This window comes from Pinus tabuliformis, chromosome 8 (assembly GCF_031772625.1).
Source record: "Pinus tabuliformis cultivar Carrire ecotype Pingquan chromosome 8, CPIR1, whole genome shotgun sequence".
Taxonomy (NCBI): Eukaryota; Viridiplantae; Streptophyta; class Pinopsida; order Pinales; family Pinaceae; genus Pinus; species Pinus tabuliformis.
This window is the reverse complement of record NC_142294.1, coordinates 1736871239-1736885322: the sequence shown is the minus strand read 5'-3', so window position 1 is coordinate 1736885322 and position 14084 is coordinate 1736871239. Positions and strand designations below refer to the sequence as shown.

Sequence of the window (14084 nt, the reverse complement as noted above, 5' to 3'; positions counted from 1 at the left end):
TCTTTTTGGATAAAGACTAGGGAGATAGACCTGTGTGTATGCCCGTGCTAAACCAGAATATTTGTTTAAGGGGAATTTGAATATTGAGTTTCACCAACACAAGATTTAAAAAACATACATGAGATTCTTTACAAATGCAATGTCAGTTAGCAGCTACATAGATTTTGTCATGCTAACATGAATGAATTTTTTTGGAAGATGGAGCAAACCAAACTTCTCAGGCATGAAATGTAATTTATATGAGCTTTTCAATGTTAAAAGTAGTCTTGACCCAATTTAGTCGTACAAAGAAAATTCAAAGACAAATAATTTCCAGAGTATATAGTTGTATATATTTACATCATCATACATCTATAGAATGTTGCCTATCCTATTGGTACGCTAGAAAAGGACTTGATCGTGGTTGAATCTTAAGGGGGAAAAAAGATAACATCTCTCATCTCCCAGCGATGTACAAAGCCATAATGCAATGGCCATTGGCTTTGAATCTCATTCATGAATGCAATTACAACTTTCTCATATGTGCCAAATTCTAAGGTACATTGATATACAATGCTCATCTGATTCACCCAAAACCACTCACGTCAAGCTCCCTTTCCATGGTGGATATAGTGGTATAACCATTGGAATTCCAGTCCAATTCCGCTGCCATTTTGAGAATTCATTAATTCTTGTTTGAGCATTTTTTTAGCTCGATTCATATAATATTTTCATGCGGAAATAGAGCACTAGAAAAGGTTGATTATATTTAGGCAAAGATAGAGCAGTAGAGAAGGCTGCTTATTTTTATGCGGAGATAGAGCACTAGGAAAGGTTGATTAGTTTTATGGAGAGATAGAGCACTAGAAAATGCTAATGTCGTTACCATGGGTTGAACAGAAAGCATGCCATTCCTTCACAAGCTTCCTTTTTCTTCAGACAAAGGATTGCCATTTTCTTATGCGTGTACTATGCCACTAGTAGACAATTCGTGCAAAATAATTGAAGAGTCCTTGGTCCCAGAGAAAGAGAAAGAAGAAGAAATATTTTCTTCCCCCGCCAATTCTTGCAGCCTCGTATACTTTCTTATTTCTTCCTGCGAAAATTGCACCATTGAATCATATGCATACCTTGACTGTTTTCCACCACCAACCTGCAAATTTTATGTAGTTGAACTCTCAATGTTCAAAGTGAGGAAGGTGTATGCAGACGAGTCTGTAGTATAGCCCAATTGATGGGAAATTTCAGATTCTGGAAATACACAAAATATTTTAGGCATAGTAAAAAAAACAAAAAAAATAGACCTAAAACATTCGCTTTTCACTTTTGATGTGAAATCAGAATTTCTCGAACAGGTAGCTACCAATCCAATTGACTCCAAGTTGTAACTTGCTAGAGTTTCCCTTGCGTTAACTCTTGAACTGACCACAAGTACTCTTATGTTACCTCACTACAAGTTTGCAAGTGTCTATGGACCTGTTCAAAAGAGAGGCACACAATCAATGTGACATTTTAAGTTCAGACTTATTAGAGTCGTGTGCAATGAATGGAAGCCGAGAAAGAGCCTATATCCCTTACCTCCAACGGTTCATACAACCTTCTCTGCACCTCCATCTGCATCCACAGGGACCCTAAGATCTCCAATGTGCCGCTATACAAGAAAATAATGTTAGTTAGATCTTCCTTCTCTTGTTGCATCATTACTATTGAAAAATAAACCGTAGGCACAATGTTCATATAAATGTCATAAGTTGCCAATGCAGACTTAAAGGAGAATGCGGGTGCCTAATAAACATTGACTGAGTGTTTAATAAGCATGGAGTAAATTTTTGAACCCTTAGCTTTACAAACTCAAAATTGAGAACTTTTTGTTACCTGTTGGTCAACTATTTTATAATGACTCTGCAGAAGCATATTAATAATAAGCTATGATTAAATAGGAAACAATACACCCACGTTAAGTACTCACAATGCCTTACATTATCGAATCCATATTTTCATTAGGTCACTTCAACCTCTTTCTTTCTAGGTAAAGGCTAGGGAGAGAGACTGGTATGTATGTTCATGCTAAACAAAAATATTTGTTTCACGAGAATTTGAATATTGAGTTTCAGCAACACAGGATTCAAAAAAAAGTACGGGGGGTTCTTTACAAATACAATATTAGTTAGTATATACATAAATTCTGTCATGCTAACATGAATGTTTTTTTGGAAGATAGATCAAACCAAACCTCTTAGGCATGCATTGTAATTTATATGAAATTTTCAATGTTAAAAGTAATCTTGACCCAACTCAGTCGTACAAAGAACGATCGGAGACACAGAATTTCCAGAGTATATAGTTGTATAATGGCATTATTTACATCATCGTACATTCTATAGAATGGTTCCAATCTTATTGCTACACTAGAAAAGGACTCGATCAGGGTTGAAACTTAAGGGGAAAAGAAGAAAGGATCTCTCATCTCCCAGCAACGTATAAAGCCATAATGCAATGGCTACTGGCTATGAATCACGTTCATGAACGCAGTTACTGGTTGCTCATATGTGCCAAAAAACTAAGCCACATTGAGATACAATGCTCATTTTCTCAATCCAAAACCATTCACATCAACCTCCCTTTCCTGGGGGCATATGGTGGTATAACCATTGGAATTCAAGTCCAGCTGCCATTTCAAAAATTTATTATTCCCATTGGAACATGTTTTATATTTATTCCTATTAAATTGTGTTTGTCTCATTTATTTGACTATTTTCATGCAGAGATAAAACATTAGAAAAAGCTAAATGTTTTTATGCAGAGATAGAGCACAAGAAATGGCTGATTACTTTTATGCAGAGATAGAGCACTAGAAAAGGTTGATTACTTTTATGCAGAGATAAAGCATTAGAAAAGGCTGAATACTTTTATGCAGAGATAGAGCACCAAAAAAGGGGCGGATTACTTTTATGCAGAGATAGAGCACCAGAAAAGACGTTGATTACTTTTATGTAGAGATAGAGCACCAGAAAAATGGCTGATTACTTTTATGCAGAGATAGAGCACCAGAAAAGGCTGATTACTTTATGCAGAGATAGAGCACCAGAAAAGCATAAAGTTGTTTCCAGGGTTTGAACAACAAACACACCGTTCATTCCCACACTTCCCCTTTTGTCATTTCCATTTTCTTCGGATCGTACTATGTAGCTAGTAGACTTCTCTTGCAAAACAACTGAAGAGTCCTTGGTCCTAGAGAAAGGAGAAGGAATATTTTCTTCTCCTGCCAATTTTTGCAGCCCCATATCTTGTCTTATTTCTTCTGGATGAAACTGCACTACCTTATCATATGCATGCATCGATTGTTTTCTACCACCAACCTGCAATTTATATGCAGGATCTTCTCTGAACTCTCATTGGAAGTGAGGTGACCACATGGCTAGACTTATTAACGGGAAATTTCATATTCTGGAAATAGCCAAGATATTTTAGGCATATCAGATAAAATCAAATAAAAAAATGTAGACTTAAAACATTCGCTTTTAACTATTGAGGCCAACGAATCTGATTGACCCCCACTTTGTAACGTGCTAGAGTTTCCCTTGCTTTCTGTTGAACTAGCTGCAAGCACTTTCTCTGTTACTTCCCTACAAACTTGGAAGTGTCTTTGGACCTGCTGAAAAGAGAGGCACAAAATCAATGCGACATTTTAAGTTCAGATTTCTATATGGCATAGCAGCGTCATGTACAATGAATGGAGGCCACGAAAAGAACTATAGCCCATGCCTCTAGCGGTGTTGTGCCTCCATCTGCATCCACAAGGACCCCATTATCTGCAGTGTGCTTAGATACACGAAAAGAATGTTAGCTAGATCTCCCTTCTCTTATTACCTCATTAGTCTTGAAAAATAAGCAATCATTTGGAGAGGATAAAATGGTCCATGGACAATAAAACAGATCGGCAGTCCCAAATAGAAATAAACCAAAGCACACAGTCTCGACTCACCTCAGTCCTAACAGAATTGAAATCCGTTTTTCACAAAAACACCATAGAAACTTTGTCAAGAATCCGATGGTGTTTTGTAAATTGATATGCTCTGTAAACTATGCATTTCAGAGTTTCCTCCTTGTCTGGGGAATGGCGTTATCTGTTTATCAACCCCTTCCATCCAACTTACGAGATGTCACTGGATCACGACAGGCAATATACTCATTGTACTTGATATCTCTGGACTCAAATGTTTTGCTGTCTTTTGAAGCCTAATTTGCCCCAACTATATAATGGGCTCCAAAATCTAAAGGAAATAAATGAAGAAGAAACTATCGGAATTAAGGAATTGCAGCCCAAATTGACATTGCTCAATCTAGGAGCTTTAGATGGCGGAGACCAAGTATTCTAACATCTACCCAAGAGGTAGAAAAGAGTGCAGAGCCCAATGACTCCAAGGATCCATGGTATACGTTTCCTCTTGGGTTCTAACTGGTATAATTTAAGAGGGCCACTATACTACTTCCCTACTCTTCCTTCCTACAAATATTCAACATAAATACCTTGAAATAAATACCCATAAAAACCTTCGGAAATTGGGAAATGGAAATTCGAGTTGGCGACAATTCCTGGCCTAGGTTGTAACGTGCTACAGTTTCCCTTGCGTACAAGTACTCTTATGTTACCTCCATGCGAGTTTGCAAGTGTCTTTGCAACCGCTCAAAAGAGAGGCACATAATCAATGTGACATTGTAAGTTCGGACTTGTCTATAGCATAGCAGAGTCATGTGCAACGAATGGAAGCCGAGAAAGGAACTATAGCCCTTACCTCTAGCAGCTCGTACAACGTTCTCTGTACCTCCATATGCATCCACAGGGACCCTATGATCTGCAATGGGCTGCGATACAAGAAAAGAATGTTAGCTAGATCTTCCTACTCTTGTTGCATCCTTATTATTGAAAAATAAACCATCATTTGGAGAGAGTTAAATGGTCGATGGACCATAAACCATAGGCACAGTCTCTAACACAAATAAACAAAAGCATATAGTGTTGAGTCTCCTCGGTCCTAACGGAATTGAAATCCCTTTTTCACAAAAATACCACCGATACTTTGTTAAACTCTGATGTTGTTTCTTAAACTTATATGCTCTGTAACCTGGGCATTTCAAAGCTTCCTCGTTGTCTGGGCAATGGCTTTATCTATTGAACTTACGAGATCTCACTGGATCGTTATAGGGAGTATACTCACTCTACTTGATACCACGAGACTCAAACGATCCACTGCCTTTTGAAGTCTCATTCTCCCCAACTGCATAATGAGCTTCAGAATCTAAGGAAACAAATGAAGAAGACATGATGAGAGTTAAAAGAATTAATGCAACCCACATTGGCCTTGCTCAATCCAGAAGCTTGAGACGGTGGAGGAGACCAAGTATTTTAAAATCCGCCCAAGAGGTAGAAAAGGGCACAGAGCCCAATGACTCCAAGGATCCAAGTTACACGTTCCTTCTTGTGGTTTAGCTGGTATAATTTAAGAGGGCCACTATACTCCTTCCCAGCTCTTCCTTCCCGCGAAAACAACCAAATATTCAACATAAAGACCTTGAAATAAATACCCATAAAATTCTATGGATTCCAGAATATGTTAGTCCACTGCTTCAACAACTAAAGATGTTGGGGTTATCCTGTTAATGGCAAATCGAGGATACAATGGCCTATCGATAAAGATATAAACTCTAGTTTTTTCAAATAAAAATGGAATCAAGCTACACAGTGCGCTCTAAACGACGATACCCACCCACAGAACCTTGGTATAGAAAGCTTCATACATTGAGGCGAACCAGAAACATCATGCTACATAATAGAACAAACCTTATTCCTGAATATGTTAGTCCACTGCTTCAACAACTAAAGATATTGGGGTTATCCTGTTAATGGCAAACCGAGGATACAAGGGCCTATCGATAAAGATATAAACTCTAGTTTTCTGAAATAAAAATGGAATCAAGCTACACAGTCCGCTCTAAACGACGATACCCACCCACAGAACCTTGGTATAGAAAGCTTCATACATTGAGTTGAACCAGAAACATCATGCTACAGAATAAAACAAACCTTTCAATTTTCCAAATGATGAATCCATGACCATCACAAAATTCTAAAACAAAAATACACGTATTAAAGCAAGAGCATATACAATAATGAGCTCACTGTGTGTGTGTACATATATATATAGATATAGATACCCACAAGACACGTTTTCAAAATACTCGCACCTAAAAATATCACTATCTGTAAGGCCGAGTCTTGTCCCCAAATGCCTCAAAGGGCCAAATATTCTATCAGAGTCCTCTCTTTGGCTTGAGTGTGCAGAGTTTGTAATTCCTAACAAAACACCATGTTTAAAGTGGTGTTTCTTAATCAATTTATATAGAACTATAGTCATCATCGATCAAATTTAGAAATGGACATTCGATCTAGCCACAATTCCTGCCACCACTTGAGATACCGCTGAAACCATGGTGTACATCTTAGTGTGTGGACGTAAGCTACCAACACTAAAAAACAAGTTTTGCTGAACCTACTCCTTCTTGTTCCTTAACTCCATCATCCCCTCGCGTTGCGGACACCGGATCATCTGTTTCAGAAATCCCCTTTCCAATTGTCGTGTTAGTTCGAGTTGTAGCTATGGGGTGGCCAAACAACCAGTGAAGAGGAATGAGACAATATGTACGGAAGTCGGGAGGTACAACGGAATTTTGAAATGGGTGCTCGGGAGGTAAAATGAAATTTTGAAATGGGTGCTCGGGGAGTAGGTACATGCAGGTGACATGTACCAATGTCAATGTCAACCTCATAGCTCTAGCGGAGGTGCAAATGGGTAGGTTAGAGCTACGGAGTCCTAGAAATGTTTATTATGATTATCCATAAACTTAAATTGGTAGAAGATGCTGGAAAAGGGCCAATGGCAAACGGTGAAATCACTATTCTTATGTAGGTTAAGAATGGTCCAAATGTAAAATTACTTGATTTTTTTTTTTTTTTCAAAATGATTTCGATGTTACTTTTTTCCCATTTGGCACTTCTTTTCCGTGTAGGATGAAAATTATCTAACACCATTTATTTTTAAGTCAAGCTTTAGGTAGAAAGTGAGATACTCGGACATGGTTTCTCCATGCGCTTAAGGATCTCTAAAGCGACACAAAACATTGATTTTTTCTTAAATACCCTTGAACTATTCCCTTTGTGGATTTTCGCTTCTCTAGATTTAGGTGACAGTGAGATTCTCCAAGTCATTTTGGATGACCTATATAATATGCATGTTTTCTCTGCTTGGAGCTTTGTCTTATCGATCTTTCTCTCGAGGCTTCTTTTTATCATTCCTCGAGTTCCCATGCTGGGAGAGAATCATTTTATTTCTATCCAGGATGATATCATGTCATTGAAACTCTCATAGTAATTACTATTTTTATTTGGAACTTCTTCTATGCTCGACTCTTTGTCTCATTCTTCTTACTCACAAGACTTCCCTTTATGGTTCGTAGAGTTCCCTTGTCGAGGGAGGCTCATTTTCTTCTCCAAACTCCCCATTGCCAACTAGGGCTTGATTTTGAAATACTGCTCATAGCAACCCTTCAACTACTCTGATGAGGATTTTCACGATGTCGAAATCACAAAAGACTTGGACCTCGACTCATCTACAACCATTCAAATTCCAATCACCTTACCACTTGTCACTAAACCGCTCATGCCGGTAGCCTCCAATAATGGTTCTTCAGATTCTTGTTTGTCGTTAACTCACACACCTGTGGCATACTTATTTTTGTAGGCCAACATCATTTTGGCCTACCGGTTTTTGGAGGCTCTCACATTTTGTTCTACTTCTTTCCATTTGGGTTTGAAACCCTAATGGCTTTATTGTTCAATTAGTCGTTTTAATCGCTTAACGAAATATTACTTCAAAATGAGTGGAGGATGAATCGCACTCTAATGTTATCACCATGCTTGAATCACTAAACGAAAGTGTCTAGGAAGGTCCATGTCATTTGACCAATCTCATTAAGAATGTCCACCAAGATAACAAGCGGTTGACCAAAAATAGAGAGGACTTAGGGACAAGCACAAATTTGATCAAGGCTAACCACTAGATGTCATCGCCATATGCCTCTAGGAAGATGCTTGGGATTTCTTTTACTTTCAGAGAAACCATCGAGGAAGATACCCCCTAAAGCGAGGGTATCATATGCTATTCCAGACGCTTGCTCTCAACTAGAGGCTTCAGGATTTTAACATCCAAAAATATACTTTGGCCTTTTTGGCTTTGAATAGGTTGGTGTTGGCTTTACTTTTTGTTTCCTGCTCCAATTAAGAGAGGCCCTCCTCTCTAATTTGGAGTTTAACTTCTTCGTAACAGTCTTCCTAGTCCTTCCTTACCTATGAGAGGCCTTCCTTGTGTGCTCTCGACCATTATGTCATTTATGCTTCAAATCTTGTTCTCCTCTATCCACGGGCAAGAGCAGACCAAGTTTTTTTTTGTTTTTTGTTTTTTTAATCCAATAATCAAACCTCGTTGTGTGAGCTAAGTCACAAGCAATGGGATAGGAACAATTACCTAGCTTACATAATTCAAAAGTGCTACCATGCATGCTAGATTGTATATGAATGGGACATAACCGAGTTATTGGCTTATTGAATACATAAGTGCAATTCATTTTTTAAGGACTCAGAACCGATCTTGAACTTTGATGGGTATGATTCTCGTAACAACTCCCAAGTATCTAATGATGTCATGTTTGAGAAGAAAGAGCAATGACCCACATGATTGCGAACCATTGAGCAAGATCCAATGGAACAACTACACAAAGGCACTTCGAATTTGAAATTAATTTTTCCCATAGAAGCTACGCAATAGGTTCCAACCAATCATAACCTTGAATCCCCATCAACAACCATAATATCATCATTAGAAAACAATCAATGAATTGAAGCTTGCCACTCTTGTTCCCCTTTCAAGAACAAAATGGCTTAATGGTGTAGCCCAATCTTGTTACTATATTCTCGTTTCTCTCTACAACTAACACCCATCACCTGACTTGGAAATTGGAGGACATCGGGAAAGAAAAGATTGCATGAATTTAAAGAGCGGCGGACTTTACAATAAGTGAATCAACATCGCATATTCAATGGAAATTTCCTTGTGTGTGGGTAATGATTTCAAAATCCGCCTAGTAAAACTGGTGGTCACCTAATCCGCTTGAGCTTGTTAAGGAAACAAAGGCCTTGAATCCATTTACAATGTTTCTTGTTAGATTTGATTCTTTCCTTTCCAATCGAGCTTGATTACATTGACAAGATTTATGAACAACAAAATGGTCTCGCCACATCATTTCTCCATGGGCAAATGGCGTACATTTATGAAACTAACCCTCGAAAATTTAACAAGATTGGCTTTAATGATATTGATGGTTGTACTCGAAAGGAAAATTGCTCTTAAACTCTCACTCCAACATGCGTGGTCTATAAATATGATTACCTACCTCACATTTCTTGCGCGCCACTTCGAAATCTCGTATTGTGTTTCTCTAAAACATTTGTATTGCGTAAGAAGTAAAGAAACAAAATCTTTGGGCCATATATCAACCCCATATACAAAGGCCACACAATTACAGAAGTATGCCAAAACAGGACAATTTAACTTGACCACTATCCTGGGAAAGAAGAAGAAGAAGAAGAGATGCTTCATTACAACAATCTTCCCTTGAATACATACAAAGAATAGAGCAGGCCACAAAGGGACATCCCGCCTAGCCCAACCCCCATCAAATTTAACGTGTTTACCTTCCTTTTATGCGTACTATAACCTCGTCTAGCAAATCGAACCCAATGAAATCACTAATAGATCATCCATTCTAAATAATTGCAATCAACAAATTTCTCATTTCATTATAATGATAAACTTTCCACACAGCGACAAATTTAAAGGTATTGTCACTTCCAGCATTAATGAGGATGCTAGGGCTCTCACATTTATCCCTACAATTCTAGGCCCACTCTTTTTTTGGCATCTTTTTATTAGCAAGGGCTACAAATGGCCAAAGTTTTGCCACAACTCGACTCCATATAGAGATTGCACACAATTATGAAGTTAGGCCAAATTGAACCGATTTAACTTTGACGACATTCATGGGTGAAGTTGCAGTAAGAGTTAGTTTCAAATTGGTCTTCTGTTGCCGGCAGTGACGTGTTGGGTTGATGAAAGTGAGAAGCTGTTATTTCCCCCTTCGAGGCTCAAGTCTAGTCGATGGCATGCTCGTGGTTGTGAAAAAAAGGGTGGGTTTGGGTGCAAATCCCTAGGGGACTTTGCAAGAATAGATGCCCCCCGCTCACGGCTTATTAATTGGTTCTCCACAACACTTCCACCATCAATATTCTCGTCCGGGTCCTATGCGCTGGGATGTGGTGACATGCTTGCAAATGAAGCCATTTTCATCATATATGTTCACAATTGCAACGAGCCTTTCGAGGTAAGAGGGTGTATGCCTGAACCCTCTGGCGACAACATAATCTTGAGTTTTTCAAGTAAAACTCCACAGAAGCACTAGTACCCACTCTCCTCAATCCTTAAAATGTGTTTGTTATTCATATCAAGACAAGTGTTGTGCCTATCGTCACAATTTTATCACAAGAAGGAGAGGTGGTGACAGAGGAGAGGTATTTGATCTTCTCTTTTCCAAGTGTCGCTTATAGAATAATGAAGTTGGAGTTGTTAGAGATTACAAGCTAATATTGTATTTTTGTCCGCAGAGCAAAGAGCTTGGGATCTAGCTTATCATAGATGGGCAATGTTGTTTGATGAGTACTTGAGACAAAACTAGCTTATGAAGTTGGCAATGAAAATGCAAATGTATATGCATTTTGTGGAACCCAATATGTAATGTATGTAAACCCTGTTACCCGTGGAACATGGAGAGCATAAGTGAAAGAAGCGCAAAAAATGGTGTGCGATGTCGCCAAGCAATCCCGTTAATGTGTGACATGTCAACTACATGGAGGAAGGGCATGCAACTATGAAACTACGCCAAAACGGACCAATTTGACTCGAGCAAAATCGTAAGCAGCGTTGCTCTCAAATTGTTGGTCCGACAAGAGTGAGTTCTATTTTCTTCTAGATGACGACCAATGCTGTGCAGGAAAATTCATGAACTAGGTGTTTGCTATATGCTATAGGAAGAAGATACAATGAGTAACTTCAAATAAAGACATTACCCCATATATATCTATGTATATATAGTCATTTTGACACAACCTGTGACAATTTTCAGTGCCTTTTCCCCTCTTAACAAGGAGAGAGAGACGAGGGTTTCAGTTGCAGTTAGAGTGGTACATTGTCAAGTTTTGGAAGGCGACCAGACTTGGACGTGGTGCTTCCGGTGAACAATGGACGGTGATTTTGAGTGCAGGTTTTTTATACTTGCAGCGCGCAAAAGTAATAGATTGGATTGGCGGGGAAGTCCACAAGCGATATCCAACTCTGCCAATATGCATCGGACTCCCATTATGTTTGACAGATTTGGATGGTGAATTAATTTTGGTTTTCCTCTGCTTGCTGTGACGCTGAAATATTGAAATTGGAAATGAAAGCAGGCCGAAATCCTCAAAATCGTGAAGGTGAAGGCCCGTCTTCAAGGGATGTGGAAGCTCGAAATTACTCCAAATCCTGAACTCCCCTCTTCATCTTCATATGGATGTGGGAATTGAGAGCAGGCCGAAATTACTCCAAATCCTGAACACCCCTCTTCATCTTCATCTGGATGTGGAAATTGAGAGCAGGCCGAAATTTCTCGAAATTAAATCGTTCCTGCAGAGGAGGGCCGTCGAAATTTCTCAAAATAAAATCGTTCCTGAAGACTTCAGAAGGGCCATCGAATTTTTTTCTCAAAATGAAATCGTTGGTGAAGAGAAGGGCCATCGAAATTTCTGAACAATGGTGAAGAGAAGAGGCATGTTCACATGGATTTGCAAGAAACAGGAGAAAGGCAAGTTTACAGTTGATCCGTGGAAGGGGCGAATTCAGAAAACGTTTGGTTTGAAATACGCATATTTTAAAGCTGTCTGTCTGTGTGTGAGCAATTGGTTGATGTAGTGTAAAGGCACTTCTCTTCTGCACGTCCAGAAAGGAAGTTTTACATTTAAATGCGCGAATGTGGTGTGAAATGCGTATTGTGAGTGTGAGCAATCGATTCTGTTCTCCACGTCCAGCTGTGTTCTGCTCGTTGTCCTTGACAAAAATATGGATGGATTTTCACAATAAGAATTGAATTGGTACCACAATGCGATGAGCCGAGCAAAGACAGAGACACAGAGGATAGAAATGTAATGGTAATGGTGAGTGAGTGAGTGAGAGAGTCACATATATCCCACACGCGCGGGGGGCGCAGAAACCAAAGCGTTGATAGTGGTGGGCGTGAGGTGTTATTCGATGAGTGGGCGCGCCCTGCTCCAAGTAGAGAGTTGGTACATGGCCCCCTGTCGAAGGGCAGGGTCCGGGAGCTTCTTCCGGGAAGTGTCATGCGCCTTAGAGAGGAGGGGAACGCGTGAGGCTGGCTTCACAGAGCAACGACTACCTCCCGCTCCCTGCAGTGGAAGGATAACGTGCCCGCTTTTTTAATTAATAATCTCATTAATATTTATATTTATATTTGAATTTGAATATATCATCCATTTCATATTTTTTAATTAATATTTATATTTGAATATATCATCCATTTCATATTTTTTTAATTAATCTCATTAATATTTATATTTGAATATATCATCCATTTCATATTTTTTAATTAATATTTATATTTATATTTGAATATATCATCCATTTCATATTTTTTTAAATATATCATCCGCTATTTTAATTTCATTTATATTTAAATATATCATCTGCTATTTTAATTTCATTTATATTTAAATATATCATCCGCTTATATTTCTAAATATATCATCCAGATATTTGATAATGTCTTTCGGATTATCAAAATTAGTATGGACCACTAAAGTCTAAAATCAGTCATCCACATATTTTATTTTAAACATGAGGTCATGGTCCCTTTGTCCGTCATAAACTCTCACCACATGAAATGCTCTTTTAAAATCATCCAGATATTTTAATTTAAAAATCATGTCTAGTCCCTTTGTCCGTCATGAACTCTGACCACATGAAATATGACAAAGTAAATATTGCCTCTATTTGTCAGTGGTAGTTCTAGGTAATGGTCCCTATCAATCAAAGTTCATGAAGTCATAGTTCTTTTGTTAGTCGGGAACTTTGATTGACATGAATTATATGAACTTTAACTGTCAAAGGAACTATGTATGACCTTCATTTGTCAGTTCGAATCCTAGGGAATAGTCCTCTCCAATCAAAGCTCTTGAGTTCACAATTCCTTTATTAATCAAGAAATTCGACAGACATGAACTATGACCACAAGGACTACGACGAACGAAATTCGACTGAGAAATGAACTATGACCTTCATTTGTAGATCATAGTTCTAGGGAGTATTTCCTACCAATGAAAATTCCCCGGGTCATAGTTCCTTTGTTAGTTAGGGACTCTAACTAATAGGAACTATGATGAAGGAACTTTGGTTGGCAAAGGAACTAGGACCTTCATATGTTGGTCGTAGTTCATATCAATCAGAGTTCTTGAGGTCACAATACCTTTATTAGTAAACAACTGTGACATCGGGAGCTTTGACTAACAAAGGGGATATGACCTTCATCCATCAGTCATTTTTCTAGGAATAGTTCCTATCAATCAAATTTCTTGAGGTCATAGTTCCTTCAGCGATTTGGAACTTTTCCGGCGAGGAACTTTGACTAACAAGAATAGTGGTGAAGGAAATTTGACCAACAAAGGAACTATGACTTTCATTCTCCCATCGTAATCGCAGGGAATAGGTCCTCTCAGTCAACGTTCCTAAGGTCATACCACCCTTTCTTAGTCAAGGACTCTGACCGATAGGAACTTTGAGGAAGAAACCTTGACCAACGGGGTAACTATGACCTTCGCTTGTCGGTCATAGTTCCTATCATTCAAAGTTCCCAAGGTCATATATCCTTTTTCCAATTAGGAACTCTAATTG

The 14084-nt window shown here is 38.6% G+C and overlaps 1 non-coding gene across 1 annotated transcript; it reads left to right on the top strand.

The window, feature by feature from the left end:
- Nucleotides 1–12355: 12355 nt before the first annotated feature.
- Nucleotides 12356–12610, top strand: LOC149243039 (signal recognition particle RNA). The gene has a single exon (XR_016246884.1).
- The last annotated feature ends 1474 nt before the right edge of the window (nt 12611–14084 follow it).